Raw genomic sequence first — 22,759 nt, 5'->3', positions numbered from 1 at the left:
CAAAGAAAATATGAAATGAACTGATAATCACTCCCACAATTACGGCTTAGAACTTTGAGAGTAAAGCAAAGAATAACTATATAAATTTCAATAATAATTGTTTCTTGCCATTACAAATGAGATTTCAGTCCTTATATAGGAGCATACAATTATAACGATTTCCTAACTTAATTTGGGCTCACTAATGATATTAATTGCCTTAATTGCCTGTTACCATGTACAACCGTAGCAGAAACATTTATGATTAAAGATTCCTTGTAACTGCACCGATTTCCCTTCCTTATTTATGACATGTTTGTGTATCTTCCCTTCTTCACAGCCTTTATTTATTTCGTTCCTGTTTCTCCTTTTATAGGTTTTAGGTCTGGTTTTTTCCTCAGTGTAACCCTGTGGGTGTTTCTCTCATGCCCTTTCTGCATTCTTTAACTCATCTAATTTAGAATGCCACTTATCGCTACATCGATGTTCCACATACCATGCCCTATTAGCTTATTGATAGTCCACATATCATGTATTTTTTCACCAATACAGATAGTCCCCCCCACTTTCTGAATATTCGGGAAGTGGTAAGTTTTTGTGGCGGGAATTATTTACCGTCGTTTCTCGAGTATCATTATGCCTCCTTAAGAATCGATGTGACGTATGTCACATTCATTTAATGTCCATGCCACGTGGCTTCTTATGATTGGTTTTGCAGTTTCTCAACGCTTTTTAGGGTTTTTTCTACGGCTGCGTCAGTCACGAAGTGACGGTTCCATTATGACACTTCATAATGACCAATTTTAACGACGGTTGTATCTCCTTATAAATATTTCATCCTTTTTGATTTCTTGAAACCTTCTTCCTTCTTCTCTGTATCCACCACCTTAACCCTTCTTCGTATTTCTGTACCTTTCCTCTGTATTTTCTTTGTTAAACATGTCTTCTTCAACATCAGACCCTCACAAGTTCTGATCGTCGACGAGCTTTCTCCTTCTACAGCCCCTACTAGGAGTAGGAGAGGTGGAAAGTAGTTCCGCTAGACCATCTTCTTCTAGACTTAGGGCTCCTTTGACCCTTAGATATTTTTCTAAAAATAGGGACCTGAATGAACCTATGCGTGAGCCTACGGTTTCTGAGATTGTTCCTCAAGAGTTTTGTTATGTGTCAGATTGAGACCATGAAGAATCAAGTTTCTTTTATAGCATCCCTTAACCCTGCTGAACGTTACCCAAGTTTAATCACTCACGTTCTTCTTTCTTTAGTTTGACGAGAATGTCATTGAAAACCAGATTTCCCAGTTTTAATTCCTGGTGCCAATCAAAGAATCACCTCTTATCATAGTGGCTTTTCTTTCGTTTATACTTACCCTTTCACTTTAGGGTTCAAGCCTCCCATTGATCCAGTGATCATCGAGTTTGGTCGCTATTTTAATGTTTGCCTTGGCCAGATTAGTCCCATCGTGTGGAGGGTTGTGGCATGCCTTCGCTATTTGCCGGATTTGGTTTTTGCTCCTTTTACCTTCCATCACTTACTTCATCTTTACTCTCCCAAGTTGTTTCGTGAAGGGGTCTTTTCCCTCGTGGGTAGAAGTAAAAGGGTTTTAGTTAGCCCCAAGGATGATCGTGACCGTGGCTGGTACGCCCGCTTTGTTGCTGACCTCACTAGTGGGTAAAGAAAACATGTCTTTTCCACAAAAATGGAACTTTGCACATAAGTGTTTTTTTGTTGCCTTGAATTCCTTCATGTAACCACATATTCATTTTTTCAGCAACCATGGAAGTCTTCGAAGAAATTCTTGACTTCCGTTTTCACGACCCAATTTCTCCTATAGGTTGTGATGGCTCCCAATGTCTCCACTAGACAAGCCAACGGTGAACTGACCATGTGATTACTCTTTTTATAAATTTCCAAGTAATTAAATTACATTTATTAAGAGATTAAGGAGTAAAAAATTTAATAAAATAAAACGAAGGCAACTGAGTAGACAAATATAGTAACATAAATACTCCAAAATCATAAAGTATACTAGTAGGTGTGCCAAGACCTGGTATCACAAGTGTATTAACAACTAGTAGAATATACAAAACTTTAACTACTATTTGAAATAAAGTAGACAGAAAATAGATACAAGAGAGAGACTCTAGGTGCTGCAGAATGGCTCAGGAAGCAGCTCACCACTAGGCATCAGGGTAACGAAGGTGCGCGCCGATATGACTGCCAGATGCACCTGCCTTATATACTGCACGATTAGTGCAGAAGTATAGCGTGAGTACATAAATAATATGTACCCAGTAAGTATCTAGTCTAACCTCGAAGAAGTAGTGACGAGGGGTCGACTTCGACACTTACTATGGGCTAACAATAAAATACAAAAATTCTAAATAAGCATGGGTTATATAAACAATAATAATAACTCAATAACAAACAGTAAGTACATAATTCTTTCACTAACTGTAAATTCCAAGTCAAATTCTGTCATTAACAATTACAACCTCTCAAGCCATAAAATAATATCAAGTATAATTAGGCTCCGAGTCTTATTACGCAAGATTTATGCTGAGGTCGTACGGCCCAATCCAGAATAATGTGTACACTGCCGAGGGTCTAGTGGCATGAACCATAAATGCATCTATCTACTGCTGAGGCGTTCGGCCCACTCCACAAGAAGAGAGGATAATTATGAAAACTGATTTAGAAGCTAATACAAGGCTAATGCACAAGGAAGTACAATTTCTATTAACGATAGAGTAACCCGCCAAAAACTCAAGTAAGTATAATTAGGTCCTTACAAATTCCTTAACAAGTTTTCAATATAATTTAGGCACTTTAATTAACAAGTAGGGTGCAAATATTACAAGTATTTCATGATTTGGGTCCTAAGCTACCCGAACATAAGCATAATTAGTAGCTACGCACGGACTCTCGTCACCTCGTGCGTATGTATCCCCAACAATTAGAAGCAAATAGTAATTTAAATCACCTATGGGGTAAATTTCCTCTGATAAGGTTAGGCAAGAGACTTACCTCGTCTCAAAACTCACTTTTCGGCCCACAAATTCGTTCTAAAGCTTCAACTCGGTGTCGAATAATCCGAAACTAGTCAAATGTTATATAAATTAGTCAATACATATTCAAAAGTTCATAATTTAACTTTTAGAGTAATTACCCAACCCAAATTGGAAGATTCTTAAAATTCACCCCCGAGCCCACATTCCCGGATTCTGGAAATTTTCAAAGATAAATGTTACCCATAACCTCATGAACTCAAATATAAAATTTTTACCCAATTCCATAACCATTTTCGTGGATAATACCATTTTGATCCAAAACTTAGGTTTTCCATCTAAACCTATAATTTTTACAATTTTACATGTTAAAATCTACCCAAAATCTATATTTTAAACTCATATTGCATAGAAATCACTTACCTCAAAGTGCTAGGTGAAAATCCCTCCTTAAAGAGCTATATATTCGACCAACAAGTGAGAGAAATGAAAAAATAAGCCTAAGTCTCGACTTAAATGCACCCCTTCTGCCCAACAGTTTTTCCGCACCTGCGGAAGGATCTCCGCTTCAACGGTCAACTGTCCGCATCTGCGGAACACGCACGACCCACCGACCCTTCGCACCTGCGGCCAAGTCCTACATCTGCGAGCCCGCTTGTGCGGCTCGCCTCGCGAACCTGGGACCTTGGCCAGGATGCCTCTCTCCGTATCTGCGGACCTATTCATCGCAGAAAATGCTTCGCTTCTACGGAGCTCGCTGACCCCTCCTCTTTCTGCTTCTTCGAGCGAGGCGACGCATCTGTGGTGCCGCTTTGTCACGACCCAAAATCCCACATCAGACGTCGTGATGGCACTTAGTCTCTAAGACTAGGTAAGTCGATTATAATTTTATTTGAAGCCATTTTTTTGAAACATATAATTTAATACAAGTGTCGAAACCATAAGCGGAAACAAATATAACAACCTCCCATGACTGATAATACTGAGTCACGAACTCTAACTGAATGCATGCAATAATCTCAAAGATCGAATATACAATAATGTTCCAATAAAAGTTGACAGTACAATAAAGTGGAAAGACTCCAAAGGACTGCGACGACCAAGCAACCCTACCTTGAATCCTTGAGATCACACTCTAATCTCTGCCCGATTTGGATATCTCCAAAATCTGGCTCTGCACAAAATATACAGAAGTGTAGTATGAGTACACCACAGTCGGTACCCAGTAAATATCAATTCTAACCTCGGTGGAGTAGTGACGAGGTATAGTCAAGACACTCACTAGTCAAATAACTTGTGTAGTATAGCATACAAAAATAATAGAAAGACAAATAGTAGTGATAACAACAATAATCAACTAGTGATATAAACATCAAGGCAGCAAGAACACCATAAATATTGCCCAAATGAATAATGAACATAAGCACAACCAATTAATCAAGTCCTTCAAAATATACATCTTTTATCTACAAGTTTTTCGAATAGAAATCTTTAGAATATAATCCTTCCAAATAAATATCTTACGAATATAATCCTTTCAAATAAATTTCTTTCGAATATAATTCCTTCAAATAAATATCTTTCGAATATAATCCTTTCAAATAAATATCTTTCGAATATAATTTTTCAAATAAATATCTTTCGAATATAATCCTTTCAAATAAAATATCTTTTGAATATAATTCCTTCAAATAAATATCTTTCGAATATAATCCTTTAAAATAAGTATCTTTAGAATATAATTCTTCAAATAAATATTTTTTGAATAAAATTCTTCAAATAAAATCTTTCGAATATAATTCTTTCAAAAAAAATCTTTCGAATATAATTCTTTTCAAGTAAAAGTCACCATGTGATACCTCATTTCAAAATCATAAAAATTACGGATCTCATCCCACTTTCATATTTTCATGGCACCTCGTGCCCATATCTCTATCACAACCGCACGGATAACTCACGTGCCAATATTATCATTATTTACTCGTGGCACCTCATGCCCACATTTCATATCACAAATGCACGGACAATTCACAAGGCAGAAGACATAATAATATAATGAAATGAATGAGAAATTATAGAAAAAAATAACATAGCAAATAAAGGTAAACAACAGGAGCGCTCCCGAGGTACCGCCTCGTAGTCCCAAAAGTAATTATGCAGACAGGGGGATCTCCCGAGGAACCGCCTCGTAGTCCCAAAAATAAATATGCAGACAGGGGGATCTCCCGAGGAACAGCCTCGTAGTCCCAAAAGTAAATATGCAACTGCAAAGATGGAAATATAACGCTGCAAGAACGACCGCTTCTTAAATCCGATGGAAAATCCATAATAAAACATATTTAATAAACTATTTACAGATGGAAAATCCATAATAAAATTATTTTCAGGAGATGTCAACTCAACAAGCACATAGAATTCACATAAAAATTACAGTAGCAATTACACCAAATTATCATATAAAACAAATTCGACAAACAAAGAACGAGGCATGACAAATAAGGATTTAATAAGTGCCAGCAATTTCTAATTTAATACTTAAAATGCCTATGACTTTAAACCAATAAAATTTGCCCATATAAGCCCGAGTACGTACTCGTCACCTCACGTACACGGCTTTCACATTACACAAATGGCATATACAACTCAATGCCTAAGGGGTAATTTCCCCACTCAAGGTTAGGTAAGATACTTACCTTTTTGAAGTTAGGCCGATATTCCAAAATAGCCTTCTTGCTTGATTTGACCTCCGGACAGTTCAAATCTATCCAAATTAATTGTATAACTTCATTAAAATTCATCAGAAATAATTTCGGATAATATAACGTCGACTTAAAGTTTCTTATTAAAAAGTCAACTGAAAGACAACGTGGGGCCCGCCTTTAAGAACTTGACAGAATTTTTATAAAATCCGAACACCCATTCCGATATGAATCCAACCATACTAGTTTCACTCAAATCCGACTCCGAATCGACCTTAAAATCCCAAAAATTCATTTTATGAAATTTCTACAATTTTTTCCAAATTTTCATCTTACCCCAATGATTTTCTTGAAAAACCCACGAAAAATCGCCACAAACCGAGCTCTCTAGGTCCAAAAATAAAAAATGCGATGAAAACCTCGTTTATATGGTACCACATCTGACCTTCGAAGTGCTGAACACATTTTTTTTGTGCGGTCCGCACATTCTAGGTTCTGCGACCGCAACCCAAATTGTGCGGTCGCAGTTCAGTAGTATCTGCACTACCAGGCTTTAGTAAATTGACCATAACTTTTTGTACAAATGTCCATATTGTCACGACTCAGAATCCATTATAGATCGTGATGGCGCCTAACACCGCTGTCACACAAGCCAACAATAATTAATTAACTTAATTACTATATTTTAGTATGTGAAATCATGATTTCCTTCAATTTAATAATAAAAGGTAGAATTTCCACAGTAAATGAAAGTATTTTCACAATCTCAATATTGAACAACCCATAATCACCCGAAAACCCGGTGTCACAAGTGCATGAGCATAAACTAGGAATGTAAAATAAAATACAGCATCTGTCCGGAATACAAATTGGACAGGAAGAAAAAATAATATAAATACTCTAAGGGAGACTATGCTGGTTGTGGATCGTAATATAGAATACAGCTCACCTAAGTCCCCACATATAAATATGTCTCTGCTCTCACAAGGCCACTAGACATATATGTACCCGCACAAAAATATGCAGCAAGTGTAGTATGAGTACGTAAATCAATGTGTACCCAGTAAGTATCTAGTCTAACCCGGAAGAGTAGTGACGAGGGCCGACATCGACACTTACTAGTGGTCCAATAATATCAGGTACAGTAAAGAGGTAAATAAATATGAGGCAGAGTAAATAAGTGAAATAAACAAGCATAAACTACGTGGTACAAATTCCCCTCTTTGCAATGAACTCAAGCTCTCCATTAGAAATCCCCTCCTTAACCGGAGCATATATATAGATGTAGTGGATCTCCTCAAATAGATTGTCATAATTCAAATCAGGAAAATTCACGGATACACTAGCTTCTTGCCAAATATTTCGCACGATTCCATGAGGATATGTTATAGGAAATGTCGAGGCGTACGACCCGATCTAACATAAATATTTAAACTGTGCACTGCCGAGGGTCGAACGGCACGAACCATAGATGCATCTATTAAACTGCCGAGGCGAACGGCCTGCTCCAATGAGAGTGTGGTACATAAATTGTAACGACCAGACGTTTTGCTTTCTAGAACCTCATTCCCCTAAATAAGACTCCTCGTACGTGCTTTTACTGTTTTATGACTTGCGGGAGTGGTTAGTTTGAGATTTGGAAGGGTTCGGGTTGAAATCGGGACAATTGGTTCCTTAAGTTGGCCCTAAAAGTCTAAGTTTGACTTCGTTCAACATTTTGAGTAAACGACATCGGAATCGGGATTTGACGGTCCCAATAGGTTTGTATGATGATTTTGAACTTGGGCGTATGCTCAGATCGGGTTTTGGATGACCCGGGAGTGTTTCAGTGCCTAATAGTGAAGGTTAGTTCTTTGAAGGTTTAGAAGTTCTTTAAATTTGGTTTGGAGCGGGTCTCGGACCAAGTTGGAAGTTTGGACCTGCTGATAAAGCTTCAGTTCTGTTATAATTGCACTTGCTCTTGGCTAGCCGCATGTGCGAGCCAAGAGCTGCATCAGCGAACTATTAAGGGCAGTCCAGCAACCGCAGATGCAGAATATTTGGCGCACCTGCATGACCGCAGGTGCGAGGGACCTGATCGCAGGAGCGGACGGGCTCGAAGAAGCTGCCCCAATGATCCGCAGATGCGGAGCCTGGCCAGGTGAGAGGAATGCGCACTTGCGGGGATTTTTTCCGCAGGTACGGGACCGCAGATGCGGCCAAGGCACCGCAGGTGCGAAAATCGCTGGGCAGAAGGGTTCATTTAATACGGTACTTAGGCCATTTCTAACACATTTTCTTTTACTCTTGTGAGATTTGAGAGCTTTTAAGAAGGGGATCTCGACCTAGCTTTTGAAGGTAAGTAATTTCTACCTAATGTGAGTTTAATACATAGAATTATGGGTAGATTTTAACATGAAAATTTATGGAAATCATGGGTTTAAATGAAAAACCTAGGTTTTGATAAAAATAAAATTTTACCACGAAAATGGTTATTGAACTTAGTAGAAATCATATATTTATGTTTCTAAGGTTATAGGTAACAACTTTCTTTGAAAATTTCCGAAATTCGGGCACGTGGGTCCGGAGGTGAATTTTTAGAATCTTGCATTTAGGGTTGAGTAACCTCTTTAATAGTTGGAATACGAACTTTTGAGCACGTATTGATTAGTTTATATATTATTTGATTAGTTTGGATTGATTCGGCACCGACTTGAGGGTGTGAGCGCATTCTTGAACCGGGAAGTAGGCTTTGAGATGAGGTAAGTCTCTTTTCTAACCTTGTGAGAGGGAATTAACTCCATAGGTGAACTTAATCAATATGTACTCCTATTTGTGGGGGGGCTACGTACGCACGATGTGACAAGAGTCCGTGCATAACTAATATTTATGCTTATGTCCGGGTAGATTTAGGCTTACACCATATTTTATTGATACCATTGCTTGTTTATGCTTGCTAGTTGTTGGATTAAAGTGGAAGTTGAGGGTTTCAATATTTAAAGCTCCAAGTTGAATTTCTTATTTTTAGAAAGGAATTGAGAAATTATATGTTCAACCGCTTCACAAATATGTTCCGCGAGTGGGGTAAACTTCCACTACTCTCATGGGAGCGGGCCGTTCGCCTCGGTAAGATTTATTGATATATTATATGGTTCAGGCCGTTCGACCCTCGGCAGTGCAAAATATATTATTATGTATACTTAGATCGGACCGTACGTCCTCGGCATAACTCGTGCGTAGTGATACCGAAATCCCTTCTTTATATTTAATAATGTTTTACGGACTTGAAAGGTTAAAGGAATAGATGAAAGAAATGGTCTGATTCTTACTTGAAAGAAGGATTTGCCTACTTACTTCTTGTTTTTAGTGCTATTATCATTGTATATTACATACTTAATTAGAACCTCACATTATTATGTTTTTGGCCCTTAGTAAGTGTCGAAGTCGACCCCTCGTCACTACTTCTTCGAGGTTAGACTAGATACTTACTGGGTACATGTTGTTTATGTATTCACGCTACACTTCTGCACTTGATGTGCAGGATCTGAGGCAGGTGCATCTGGTTACCAGTCCGGCGCGCACACTTGACTTCTAGATCGAGACTACACGGTGAGCTGCCCTTCCGAGCTGTTCAACAGTAGCCGGCGTCTCTCTTTTGGATTTATATTTTTGTCTATTTCCTTGAGACAGTAGATTAGTATTCTTTTGTATATTCTGCTAGTAGCCCACATACTTGTGACACCAGGTCTTGGTACACACTATTAGACTTATGATTTTGGATTTATTGTTATGACTTCGATTCGCACTCAGTTGCTTTTGTTTAATTACTTTACAATAGTAAATTTCTAAAACCTTTATCAATGAGGAAATATATTCATTTTGCAAACATATTAAAAGTGGAAACCACTAGATTTATCAGTGTTGGCTTGCCTAACAACGGTGTTGAGCGCCATCACGGCCTATGAGGCAATTGGGTCGTGACAATATGGTATCAGAGCAATAGGTTCACGTAGGTCTCACAAGTTATGGGCAAGCCTAATAGAGTCTTGCGGATCGGTGCGGAGACGTCCGTACTTATCTTCGAGAGGCTATGGAGTGTTAGGAAACTATTCTTTATTCATCTACTATCGTGCGGTTGATGGTGTACTAAGTTTCTTCCTCTTATTCTCTCACAGATGGTGGTTCCAAACCCGGGAGGGGCTGCTCCCCATGTGGCTAGAGACCGAGGCAGAGGCCGGGGGAGTGCACCGGCCCAAGGTAGGGAGCGAGGACGTCCCATAATTGCCACGGTTGCACCGCCAGCGGAGCTAGTAGAGGATCCCATTATGGATGAGCAGTGCGAGGTGCCCGTAGTAGAGCCAGCCCCAGTAGATTTCACGTCAGCACCGGGCTTTCAGGAGATCATGGGCCGTATGCTGCTTTTCATGGATTCTATGACCCAGGCTGGATTATTTCCAGCAGACCCAGTCACATTTCAGGCGGGAGGGGAACACAGACCCCTACTGCTCAGGCACCTGGGCATGCAGCTGCCGTATATCAAACCCCGGGTACACTACCCGTGAGTGGGGCCCAGCCCGTTGCAGCAGATGTACCTAAGCCTAGACCAGCTGTGGCCGGTGAGCCGCAGAAGCTTTTGGACAGATGGACTAGGCTTCACCCTCCGGTCTTTAGGGGTGAGCAACATGAGGACCCCAGGACTTCATTGATATGTACAAGGACAGACTGCACAACATGATCATATTGGAGTCTTACGGGGTGGATTTCACTACCTTCCAGTTGGAGGGCAGAGCACGTAGGTGGTGGACGTCCTATCTCCTTGGCAGGCCAGCGGGTTCTCCTCCCATGACTTGGGACCAGTTCACCCGCCTATTCTTGGACACGTATATTCCACCCTTCCTGAGGGAAGAGTTGTGGTGTCAGTTTGAGCAGCTCGAGCAGGGTCAGATGTCAGTAACCGACTATGAGGCGAGATTCTCTGAGTTGTCTCGCCATGCACTTATAATACTTCCTACTGACACAGAGAGGGTGAGGAGGTTTGTTGCGGGGTAGTACTCTAGTATTCAGGCTAGTATGGCCCGGGAGGTTGAGATAGGGACTTCTTATCTGTTGGTAGTGGAGATTGCTCGGGGGATTGAGGGTTACCGTCAGAGGGGTATCACATTTTTTCTAGAGAATTCAGAGGTTCCCCAGCAGGGGAAAGAGGTCATTTTGGGAGGGGTCAGCCTAGCAGGCCCCCATATTTAGCACCACCACATCCTCAAGGTATTCCGGCGTGACCCTATTTCAGTGCCATGCCGAAGAGTTCTTACCGCCTGCCAGCTATTCATGGTTCTTTCAGTGGGTACTTCTAGTGCCTACTTCAGTGCCATGCCAGAGAGTTCATATCGCCCACCAGCTATCCAGGGTCCTCCCGGTGGGTATTCAGGCCATCAGGGTCAGACTTCAGGGCAGCAGTCCACCGTTCTGAGCGGTTGTTATGAGTGCGGGGATTCTAGTCACATGAAGAGGCATTGCCCTAGACTTCGGGGCAAGGCAGTGCAGCAGGGTCAGCAGCCCATGATTACAGCTCTAGTAGCCGCACCAGCCGTCCGGCCGCCCACAGGCGGACGGCAGGTGGGTAGGGGTTGTCCTAGGGAGGAGGTCAGGCACGCGGAGGCCATCCAGCGGCGCTCCAACTAGATTTTATGCTTTTTCGGCCAGACCAGATGTAGTGGCCTCAGATGCCGTGATCACAGGTATTATTTCTGTCTGCGGTAGGGAAGCTTGAATACCAGTTGATCCAGGGTCTGCCTATTCGTATGTGTCATCTCGTTTGTTCATTTTTTGGATATCCCTCATGAGTCCTTGGGTACTCCTGTTTATGTGTCCACATCTATGGGCGATTCTGTTGTTGTGGATCGGATCCATCGGTCTTGTGTGGTCACATTCTGTGGATACGAGACTAGAGCGGATCTTCTGTTGCTTGATATGACCAACTTTGAGGTCATCCTGGGCATGGACTGGCTATCCCCATATCATGCCATCCTTTATTGCCATGCCAAGACTGTTCCCTTAGCGATGCCAGAGTTGCCTAGATTAGAGTAGAATGATTCATCTGTCAGTACATCTAGTCAGGTTATCACTTTTATGAAGGCTCGACACATGGTTGAGAAGGGTTGCTTGGCTTATCTAGCCTATGTTCGGGATACTACTACAGAGTTTCCGACGATTGATTCAGTACCAGTAGTCTGGGAGTTCTCCAATGTGTTTCCTTCTAATCTCCCAGGCATGCCATCAGATCGTGATATCGACTTCTGTATTGACTTGGCTCCAGGTACCCAGCCTATATCTATCCCACCGTACCGTATGGCTCCGAGAGAATTGAAGGAGTTGAAGGAACAACTTGAGAAATTGCTAGCCAAAGGGTTCGTCAGACTGAGTATATCACCTTGGGGTGCACCAGTATTATTTGTGAAGAAGAAAGATGGGAATATGTGAATGTGCATTGATTACCGCCAGTTGAACAAAGTCACCATTAAGAACAAGTACCCGTTGCCGCGTATTGATGATTTGTTTGACTAGTTGCAGGGTGCTAGGGTGTTCTCCAAGATCGACTTGAGATCAGGGTACCATCAGTTGAAGATTCGGGACTCAGATGTTCCGAAGACTGCTTTCCGTACTAGATATGGCCATTTTGAGTTTCTAGTGATGTCTTTCGGCCTGACTAATGCCCCAGCGGCATTTATGGACTTGATGAACATGGTTTTCAGGCCTTATATTGATTCGTTTGTCATTGTCTTCATTGATGACATTTTGATTTACTCACGTAGCATGGAGGAGCACGGGCAGCATTTGAGAGTGGTGCTTCAGATTTTACGGGAACAGAATCTATATGCTAAGTTCTCCAAGTGTGAGTTTTGGTTAGATTCTGTGGCATTTTGGGGGCATGTGGTATCAGGAGAGGGCATTAAGGTGGATCCCAAGAAGATTGAGGCAGTTCAGAGTTGGCCTCGTCCTACTTCGATGACCGAGATCAGGAACTTCTTGGGGTTAGCAGGTTATTAACGCTTGTTCGTGGAGGGCTTCTCATTTATTGTAGCACCTTTGACTAGATTGACCCAGAAGGGTGCTCAATTACGTTGGTCCGATGATTGTGAGACGAACTTCCAGAAGCTCAAGACAGCTTTGATTACAACATCAGTCCTAGTGTTGCCTTCCGGTTCGGGTATGTATATTGTGTATTACGACGCTTCACGTGGTTGCTTGGGTTGTGTATTGATGCAGGAGGGACGAATTATTGCATATGCTTCATGTCAGCTGAAGCCCCATGAGAAGAATTATCCTGTGCACGATTTGGAGTTGGCCGCGATTGTTCATGCTCTTAAGATCTGGATGCATTTCTATATGGGGTGTCTTGTGAGGTTTACACCGATCATCACAGTTTGCAGCATTTGTTCAAGCAAAGGGATCTCAATCTGAGGCACCGTAGATGGCTTGAGTTACTGAAGGATTATGACATCACCATTCTTTATCATCCGGTCAAGGAGAATATAGTCGCGGATGCCTTGAGCAGGAAGGCAAAGAGTATGGATAACTTGGCATTCATTTCAACAAAGGAGAGGCCAATAGCCTTAGACATTGAGTCCTTGGCTAAAAGACTTGTAAGGTTGGATATTTCAGAGCCCAGCCGAGTTCTTACTAGCATCGTTGCCCAGTCTTCACTATTGGAGCGGAACAAGGCTCAACAGTTTGATGATCCGCACTTGTTGGTTCTCAGAGAGATGGTACTACAGGGTAGTGCCAAAGAGGTTTCTATTGGCGAGGATGGTGTCCTGCGGCTTCAGGGTCATCTATGTGTTCCTAATATCGATGGCCTAAGGGAGAGGATTCTAGAGGAGGCACATAGTTCTCGATATTCCATTCATCCAAGTGTTACGAAGATGTATCGTGACTTGAGGCAACACTATTGGTGGCGGTGGATGAAGAAAGATATAGTTGAGTATGTAGCTAGATGCCTAAATTGCCAGCTGGTTAGGTATGAGCACCAGAGGCCAGGAGGTCCACTCCAGCAGATCACTGTACATGAGTGGAAGTGGGAGCGCATTACTATGGACTTCGTAGTTGGGTTGCCGTGGACTTTGCGGAAGTTTGATGCAGTTTGGGTCATTGTTGACAGATTGACCAAGTCGGCACACTTTATTCTTGTGATGACTACATATACTTCAGAGAGATTGGCCCAGATTTATATCCAGGAGATAGTTCAGCTACATGATGTGCCCATTTCCATCATTTCAGACAGAGGTCCTTAGTTTACTTCACATTTTTGGAGAGCGGTATAGAGTGAGTTGGGAACCCGCATAGAGCTCAGCACGACATTTCATCCGCAGACTGATGGTGAGTTGGAACGGACAGTTCATATATTAGAGGACATGCTCAGAGCATGTGTGATATTGACTTTGGAGGGCAATGAGATCGATTCTTGCCGTTGGTCGAGTTTACTTACAACAACAGTTACCAGTCCAGCATCGAGATGGCTCCGTTCGAGGCTTTATATTGTCGGCGATGTCATTCTCCCATTGGATGGTTTGAGCCCAGCAAGGCTAGGTTGTATGATATTGATTTGGTTAAGGATGGCTTGGAAAAGGTAAAGTTGATTCAGGAGTGACTTCGTACAACACAGTCCCGATAGAAGATTTACGCGGATCGGGAGGCTTGTGACTTATCATTTATGGTGGGCGAGAAGGTTCCCTTGAAAGTCTAGACGATGAAGGGTATCATGAGGTTTGGGTAGAAGGGCAAGTTTAGCCCAAGGTTTATAAGCCCATTAGAGGTGTTGAGGCGAGTTGGGGAGGTTGCTTTTGAGTTTGCCTTTGCCTCCCATTCTATCGCGAGTTTATCCGGTTTTCCACGTGTCTATGCTCCGGAGATATCATGCTGACTTGTCACATGTGTTAGACTTCAGCACGATTCAGTTAGATGAGAGCCTGGGTTATGAGAAGCAGTGATGAGTGGTGATTTTACCACTCATTCTAGTCTCTTTCCGCGGTGAGGGTCCATTGGAGGGGCCAACCAGTCGAGGAGGCAACTTGGGAGTCCGAGAAGGACATGCGGAGCAGATATCCTCGTATGATTCTAGACTCGTTCGAGGATGAACGTTTGTTTAAGAGGTAGAGAATGTAATGACCCGACTAGTCATTTTTCTTTTTAGAACCCTGTTCCCTTAAATAAGACTCTCTGTATGTGCTTTTACTGTTTTACGACTTGCGGGGATGGTTAGTTCGAGAATTTGGAAAGGTTCGGGTAGAAATTCGAATATTTGGTTCCTTAAGTTGGCCTTAAAAGGCTAAGTTTGATTTCGGTCAACGTTTTGAGCAAATGACCTCAGAATTGGGATTTGACGGTTCTAATATGTTTGTATGATGATTTCAGACTTGGGCGTATGCTCGGAATGGGTTTTGGATGACCCGAGAGCGTTTCGGTGCCTAATAGTGAAAGTTGGTTCTTTGGAGGTTTAAGAAGGTATTTAAATTTGGTTTGGAGCGGGTTTTGGTGTTATCAAGGTCCGATATCAGGAATAGTTCTGTAATGTCATTTAAGACTTGCACGCAAAATTTGGTGTCAATCCGAGTTGTCTAAGTATGTTTCGGCGCATTTTGAGTGAATAGAAGAACTTGAAGTTTGTAAGTTTGATTCAATTGGTTTTGGGGTGCGATTCTTAGTTTTATTGTTATTTCAGGCGTTCCGAGAGTTAGCGCAAGTCAGTTTTATGACTCTAAACTTGTTCGTATGTTCGGGCGGAGCCCCGGGGGCGCCGAGTGTCAATCGGACGAGGCTTAAACCAAGTTGGGAGCATGGAGCAACAGCTAAAGCTCCCAGATTTTCATAATAGCACTTCCGCTTGGCTAGCCGCAGGTGCGGGATCGCAGGTGCGAGCCACGAGCAGCAGAAGCGAGAAATGGAGGGCAACCCAGAATCCGAAGATGCAGAAGATTGTGACCACCTGCGTGAGCGCAGGTGCGAGAGCCATGGTCGCAGGTGCGACTAGGCTCGCAGAAGCGGGCCTCCTTTTCCGCAGATGCGGAGCCTGGCCAAGTGAGGGAAAGGTGCACCTGCGAGGAAATTGCCACAGATGCGGTCCAAAGCACCGCAGGTGCCAAAGTCACTGGGCAGTGAGGGTTCATTTAATAGGGGACTTAGGCCATTTTTATCACATTTTCTTCAACTCTTGGGCGATTTGAGAGCTTTTAAGGAGGGGATTTCAACCTAGCTTTGTGAGATAAGTAATTGATACTTAATGTGAGTTTAATACATAGATTAAGAGTAGATCTTAACATGACAATTGGTAGAAATCAGGGGTTTAGATGAAAAACCTGGGGTATAATAAAAATGGGATTTTGCCATGAAAATGGTTGTGGAACTTAGTGAAAATCATATATTTATTTTCCTAAGGTTATGGGTAACAACTTTCTTAGAAAATTTCCGGAATCCGGGCACGTGGGCCCGGTGGGGTGAATTCTTAGAATCTTGTTTTTAAGGTTGGTTAACCTCTTTAAAAGATAGAATACGAACTCTTGAGCACGTATTGATTAGTTTATATATTATTTGATTAGTTTGGATTGATTCGGCATCGACTTGAGGGTGTGAGCGCATTCTTGAACCGGGAAGTAGGCTTTGAGATGAGGTAAGTCTCTTTTCTAACCTTGTGAGAGGGAATTAACCCCATAGGTGAACTTAATCAATATGTACTCCTATTTGTGGGGGGGCTACGTACGCACGATGTGACAAGAGTCCGTGCATAACTACTATTTATGCTTATGTCCGAGTAGATTTAGGCTTACACCATATTTTGTTGATACCATTGCTTGTTTATGCTTACTAGTTGTTGGATTAAAGTGGAAGTTGAGGGTTTCAATATTTAAAGCTCCAAGTTGAATTTCTTATTTTTAGAAAGGAATTGAGAAATACTACGATGAATTGAGAAATTATATGTTCAACCGCTTCACAAATATGTTCCGCGAGTGGGGTAAACTTCCACTACTCTCATGGGAGCGGGTCGTTCGCCTCGGCAAGATTTATTGATATATTATATGGTTCAGGTCGTTCGACCCTCGGCAGTGCACAATATATTATTATGTATACTTAGATCGGGCCGTACGTCCTCGGCATAACTCGTGCGTAGTGATACCGAAATCCCTTCTTTATATTTAATAATGTTTTACGGACTTGAAAGGTTAAAGGAATAGATGAAAGAAAAGGTCTGATTCTTACTTGAAAGAAGGATTTGCCTACTTACTTCTTGTTTTTAGTGCTATTATCATTGTATATTACATGCTTAATTAGAACCTCACATTATTATGTTTTTGGCCCTTAGTAAGTGTCGAAGTCGACCCCTCGTCACTACTTCTTCGAGGTTAGACTAGATACTTACTGGGTACATGTTGTTTATGTATTCACGCTACACTTCTGCACTTGATGTGCAGGATCTGAGGTAGGTGCATCTGGTTACCAGTCCGGCGCGCACACTTGACTTCTAGAACGAGACTACACAGTGAGCTGCCCTTCCGAGCCGTTCAGCAGCAGCCAGAATCTCTCTTTTGGATTTATATTTCTGTCTATTTCCTTGAGACAATAGATTAGTATTCTTTTGTATATTCTGCTAGTAGCCCACACACTTCTGACACCATGTCTTGGTACACACTAGTAGACTTATGATTTTGGATTTATTGTTATGACTTCGATTCACACTCAGTTGCTTTTGTTTAATTACTTTACAGTAGTAAATTTCTAAAACCTTTATCAATGAGGAAAGTTATTCATTTTGCAAACATATTAAAAGTGGAAACCACTAGATTTATCAGTGTTGGCTTGCCTAACAATGGTGTTGGGCGCCATCACGACCTATGAGAAAATTAGATCATGACATAAATCTTGCCGAGGCAATCGGCCCGATCCCATTAGAATAAGGATCTTTGACGGGTCCTTGACCCCACTCACGAATAAACGTGTGAGTTGTAATTTATTTAACAAAATCCTTTCAATGAAACATATATATCACAGAAACATGTCGTAAGAGGAGTAAAATTATTCGGTGACTAATCATGAACTCGTGAAGTCTCTACAATAGCAAGTCTAATCTCAAGTAGTAATGTAAAACAGAGGAATTTAATAGGCGGGAGACTGCTCAAATAGTACAGCTATAGCATGATGTGAACCTAAGCCTACCCGGACAATAACATGAATGTATCTATGTACGGACTCTAGTCACTTCGCGCGTACGTAGCCCCCACAACAAGTAGCACACATCAATATACAACACCTAAGGGTAATTTCCCCCTCACAGAGTTAGACAGGAGACATACCTCGCTCCGAAGTTCTATAACCGGCTCCAAAGCCCCTCTAACACCTCAAATCGATAGCCGCCTCTCCAAAACTAGTCAAATAATGTGCAAACCACTAAAAATGCACTCTAATTCTCATAACAAATCAATTTAGACAAATTCCCAACTCCGCTCGAAAAGTCAATAAAGCAACCCTCGGGCCCACGTGCCCGGATTCCGAAAATTTTCGAAGATGAACTTTACCCATAACATCACAAACTCAAATATATAATTTATTTTAAATTCCATGTCCAATTTCGTGGTCAAAATCCAAAAATACCAATTTATAGGTTTTTCTTCAAAATCTCAAGTTTTTACAATTTTTCATGCTTGAATCCATATAAAAATCATGTATTTAACTCACAATGTGAAGAAATCACTTACCCCGTAATAGTTGATGTAGATGGCACTCCAAAATTGCTCCAAAATCGGCTTCCATGGACGAAATGAAGTGGAATTGATCCAACCCCTTTGTTTAAAAAGAACACTGCCCAGCCCGACTACCGCACCTGCGACGGCTTCACCACATCTGCGGTCTCGCAGGTGCGGCCAAAACCTTGCACCTGCGCATACCCTCTACCCAGCACAGCTCCGCACCTGCGATGCCAAACGCGCCCCTGCGGTCTTGCACATGCGGAAACCTTCCGCTTCTGCTACTCCAGTTGCCAGCTCACATTCTGCTTCTGCGGAGCTTTCCTCGCATCTGCGGGCTCGCAGATGCGGAAACATCCTCACATCTATGGCCATCCCAGCTCCATCCAAATGTCGCTTCTACGACCACATCGCCACACCTGCGGGCTCGCACATGCGGCCCTTTTAACGCAGGTGCGATTGCACCAGATATCAGTTGCCTCGGCACTTCTTCCAAGTCCAAACTCGATCCGTTAACCATCTGGTATTCACCCGAGGCCCTCGAGACCTCAACCAAATATACCAACACATCCCAAAACACATTACGAACTTAGTCGAGGCCTCAAATCATGCCAAACATCATCAAAATCATGAATCGCACCCCAATTCGAGCTTAATGAACTTCGAACTTCCACATTCGATGCCGAAACCTAACAAATCACGTCCGATTGACCTCAAATTTTGCACACAAGTCACATTCGACACTACGGACCTACTTCAACTTCCGAAATCGGAATTCGACCCCGATATCAAAAAGTCCACTCCCGATCAAATTTCTCAAAAACCTTCAAATTTCTAACTTTTGCCAAATGACTCTAAAATGACCTACGGACCTCCAAATCCATATCCGGACGTGCTCCCAATACCAGAATTACCATACAGAGCTATTCCCATACTTAGAATCCCAAACTGACATTAATAACATTGAAATGCACTTCAACCCAAATTTATGAAATTCTTCCAAAATGCCAACCTTCCACAATAGGCGCCGAAACACTCCCGGGTCATCCAAAATCTGATCCGGACATACGCCCAAGTCCAAAATCATCATACGAACCTGTTGGAACCTTTCACTCCCGATTCTGAGGTCGTTTACTCAAAAATTAAACCTTAGTCAATTTTTCCAACTTAAAGCTTCTGAAATGAGAGTTTTCTTTCCAAATCAACTCCGAACTTTCCGAAATTCAATTCCAACCATGCGCACAAGTCATAGTACCTGAAGTGAAACTACTCAAGGCCTCAAACCGCCGAACGGCATGTTAGAACTCAAAACGACCGGACGGATCGTTACATATATGATGAATGGTTTACCTTTCTGAAAACTAGACTCAAAGGGCTACAACTTTCATTTTTGGATCATCTCCAAATTTTTTATAGATCAAAAAATATAAGCTTCCGAAATCAGACCATCGAACCTGCTGATAAGTATAAATTATATATATATTTTTTGGTATATATAGTATTAAACAAATAAATATTTTACTTTTATTTGTATTATTTTATTTCAATATTGGTACAAATATATATTAAGTATTGCAGGTAAAGAAAAAGAAGAAGAAAATAGAAAGAAGAGCAAAGAAAGCAGAAGCAAAGACAGAGGGCCAAGGATGACATCCTCCATCCAGGGTTGTCATCCATGGGAAGAGAAAGCTGGAGGAAATTGAGAATAGAGGATGGCATCCCAGACCACATCCCAGATGAAGAATCACATCCCCAATTCGAGGATGGCATCCTTGGAGTATATGGTTTTCTTTTCCTATAAAAATAGGCATGACTTTCAGTAGGAAAGGGGCAGCGAGAGAAAAAGAAGTTATCTATATGTTCTGCTATATCAAACCTTTCATTTTGGCTCTCCTTCAATTGTCTCACTTCATTTTTTAGATCACTAAAACCAGCCCCGATTGCCTCCCTTATTCTTTTCTCCATTTGGCTCATTTGATTTTTCAATTCCTCTACCGCCAAAGGCCAAGCATCTTGTTTGTTATGTGAAACTATTTTCCTCTCCAAAGGTTCCTCTTCCTCTGTCTTCCTTTTAGGACCATCAGTCGGATCAATTTGAGAGCAGAAGCGTTCTCCAATTCATTTGTTTGACAGAGTCAGTTTTTTGCTTGTAACTTTTAGCCCAACAGAAGCACACAACTTAGTAATCGTGCTAGGAAACCCCAAACATTCATAAGTTTTCATGTTTTCATTTATCAACTTTCCAATATCCAATAGTAGTCCTATACTCACAACATACAAGAGAGTAATTCTATTCAAATAAATCTTAGAACTGTTTGAATTAAGAATAAACCTAGAGCTGATAAAAGCTAACAAAACTCTAGCTCTATATCCTAAATTCACACTTCTCATTCTGATTTTATTACCCCTTGTATCATATCCCCAATTTGCTCCAAAAGGGCACAACTTTTCATCAATAATTTCCAAGTTTGGAACCTTAAAAAACTCTTGTGCCTCACTGTCATCCACAAATTGAAGATTAAGAATCTCATTGATTTTTTCAGAAGAAAAATCAATTTTCTTTCCTTTAACAATGCTTTCATTCTTCTCTTTATTCAGATTTTGGTAAAATTCAGTAACAAAGTCAAGAACAAAGTTACCCGGAGATTGTGCAAATTCTTCCCACTTATGCTTGTTGATTATTTGGACAATAAACTCTTGCATTGCTCCTGCTTCTGGGTCGAAATCCAAGCCCCTTTCATGGATGACTTTTCTTTTGGGGTTAACCAATGTTTCAGATTATAGAGGGTTGCTAGCAGATTTCTTAGCCATGATTAAGAGAAGAGAAGAAGAAGAAGAAGAAGAAGAAGAAGAAGAAGAAGAAGAAGAAGAAGAAGAAGAAGAAGAAGAGAAAGAACAAGTGCAGAGCCAAAGATAGAGTAGTCAATAATGTTTAAGAGAAGAATGGAGAAAGAAGAAGAGAAGGAGTGAAGAAGAAGAAGGGTCGTTCATGGTGGTGGCTGGTAACAAGAAGAAGAAAAGAAGAACAAGTGTTCATTGTGGTGGCTATTAACAAAAACGGTAGCTAAAAGATTTTTATCTTTTTTATTGGTCCCCCACTTTAAACTCTATATAATTAGGTAAAAGAGGGCAAAAGAAAGTTAAAATAAGGATGACATCCTTATTTAAGGGATGGCATCCTTACGTTCTGTCTTTTAGGAATTCAAAATAATATTTCAAGTTATATATATATATATATATGTATATATAAATAAAAGATTTAAGTATTATTTATGTAACAAACTAACTATATATTAGGAATATTACTATATAAACATAAAGTAAAAAAATAGTTTTGGCTTTCAAAATTACAATCACAAAAGAAAGTTTGAAAGAAACTGTGACTGCACATATTCTATGTGCAAATAGACTGGAAATATTTTAGATCTTACCAGTTATGGGGTCCTAGTTTAAATATAAACGAGAAAATTACATGTGCCAATATTAGATTAGTTATGACCAAATAGTTAACCAACCAGTTACTTAGGCATACCGATCACCTTGGATTTACTCTTGTGCAGATGACACTGTGTTTGTAGAGGCCTTCATTTTAGTTCTGGTTGTATAATAACCTGGATATTAACTAGATTATTTGATTAAGTAATTGATCAAACATATATATATATTGGGCTTATGAGGCTCCACTGCTTCACCCTCAGTGTCTATGGGTGTAAAAAAAATAGTTCTGAGTTTAACGTCGACGGCTCGACTTATTCTTGCTCCCTGTTTCATCACCGTATTTCAAGCACAAGAGCTTGCTTTTCATACTGTCCTCCAAAATACAACTTCAACATGTGCCCATTTACCTTGAATCTCTCCCATCCACTGATTCTTTGAATTTCAATTGCAGGTTAACATCTATAATTACAAATGTCCCAGTCCAACGGGATTTAAACTTTCCCAAAAATAGTCGCAGTCGACTATTATAAAAAAGCACTTGATCACCGATCTGAAATTCTTTGTGGTGAATTATTTTGTCATGCCACTTTTTCACCTTCTCTTTATACATACGAGCATTTTCATAAGAATTCAGCCTAAATTCATCGAACTCATCAATTTGTAACATTCTATTTTTGCCAGCACCGGTTATATCATGATTCAATATTTTCATTGTCCAAAAAGCCTTGTGCTCTATTTCAACAGGTAAGTGACATACTTTTCCAAAAACCAGTCTATATGGTGAAGTCCCAATAGGTATTTTAAATGCAGTTCGATAGGCCCACAATGCATCATCTAACTTTAAAACCCAATCCTTACGTGATGTGCCAACAGGCTTTTCTAAGATTCTTTTTAATTCTCTATTAGAAACCTCAACTTGACCACTGGT

The 22,759-nt window shown here is 40.9% G+C and overlaps 1 long non-coding RNA gene across 1 annotated transcript; it reads right to left on the bottom strand.

Annotated features, from left to right (window-relative positions):
- Positions 1–1,996: 1,996 nt before the first annotated feature.
- On the bottom strand, positions 1,997–21,043 carry LOC104096997 (uncharacterized). Its single transcript, XR_686454.2, has 4 exons — positions 18,406–21,043; positions 5,681–5,748; positions 4,101–4,161; positions 1,997–2,221 (listed from the first exon to the last, which is right to left on the bottom strand). It is a non-coding gene; the product is annotated as an uncharacterized lncRNA (long non-coding RNA).
- Between the last annotated feature and the right edge of the window lie 1,716 nt (positions 21,044–22,759).

The sequence above is a fragment of the Nicotiana tomentosiformis genome, chromosome 7 (assembly GCF_000390325.3).
Source record: "Nicotiana tomentosiformis chromosome 7, ASM39032v3, whole genome shotgun sequence".
NCBI classification, from domain to species: Eukaryota; Viridiplantae; Streptophyta; class Magnoliopsida; order Solanales; family Solanaceae; genus Nicotiana; species Nicotiana tomentosiformis.
Note: the sequence above shows the minus strand (reverse complement) of the source record. Positions and strands in the feature narration are given on the sequence as shown.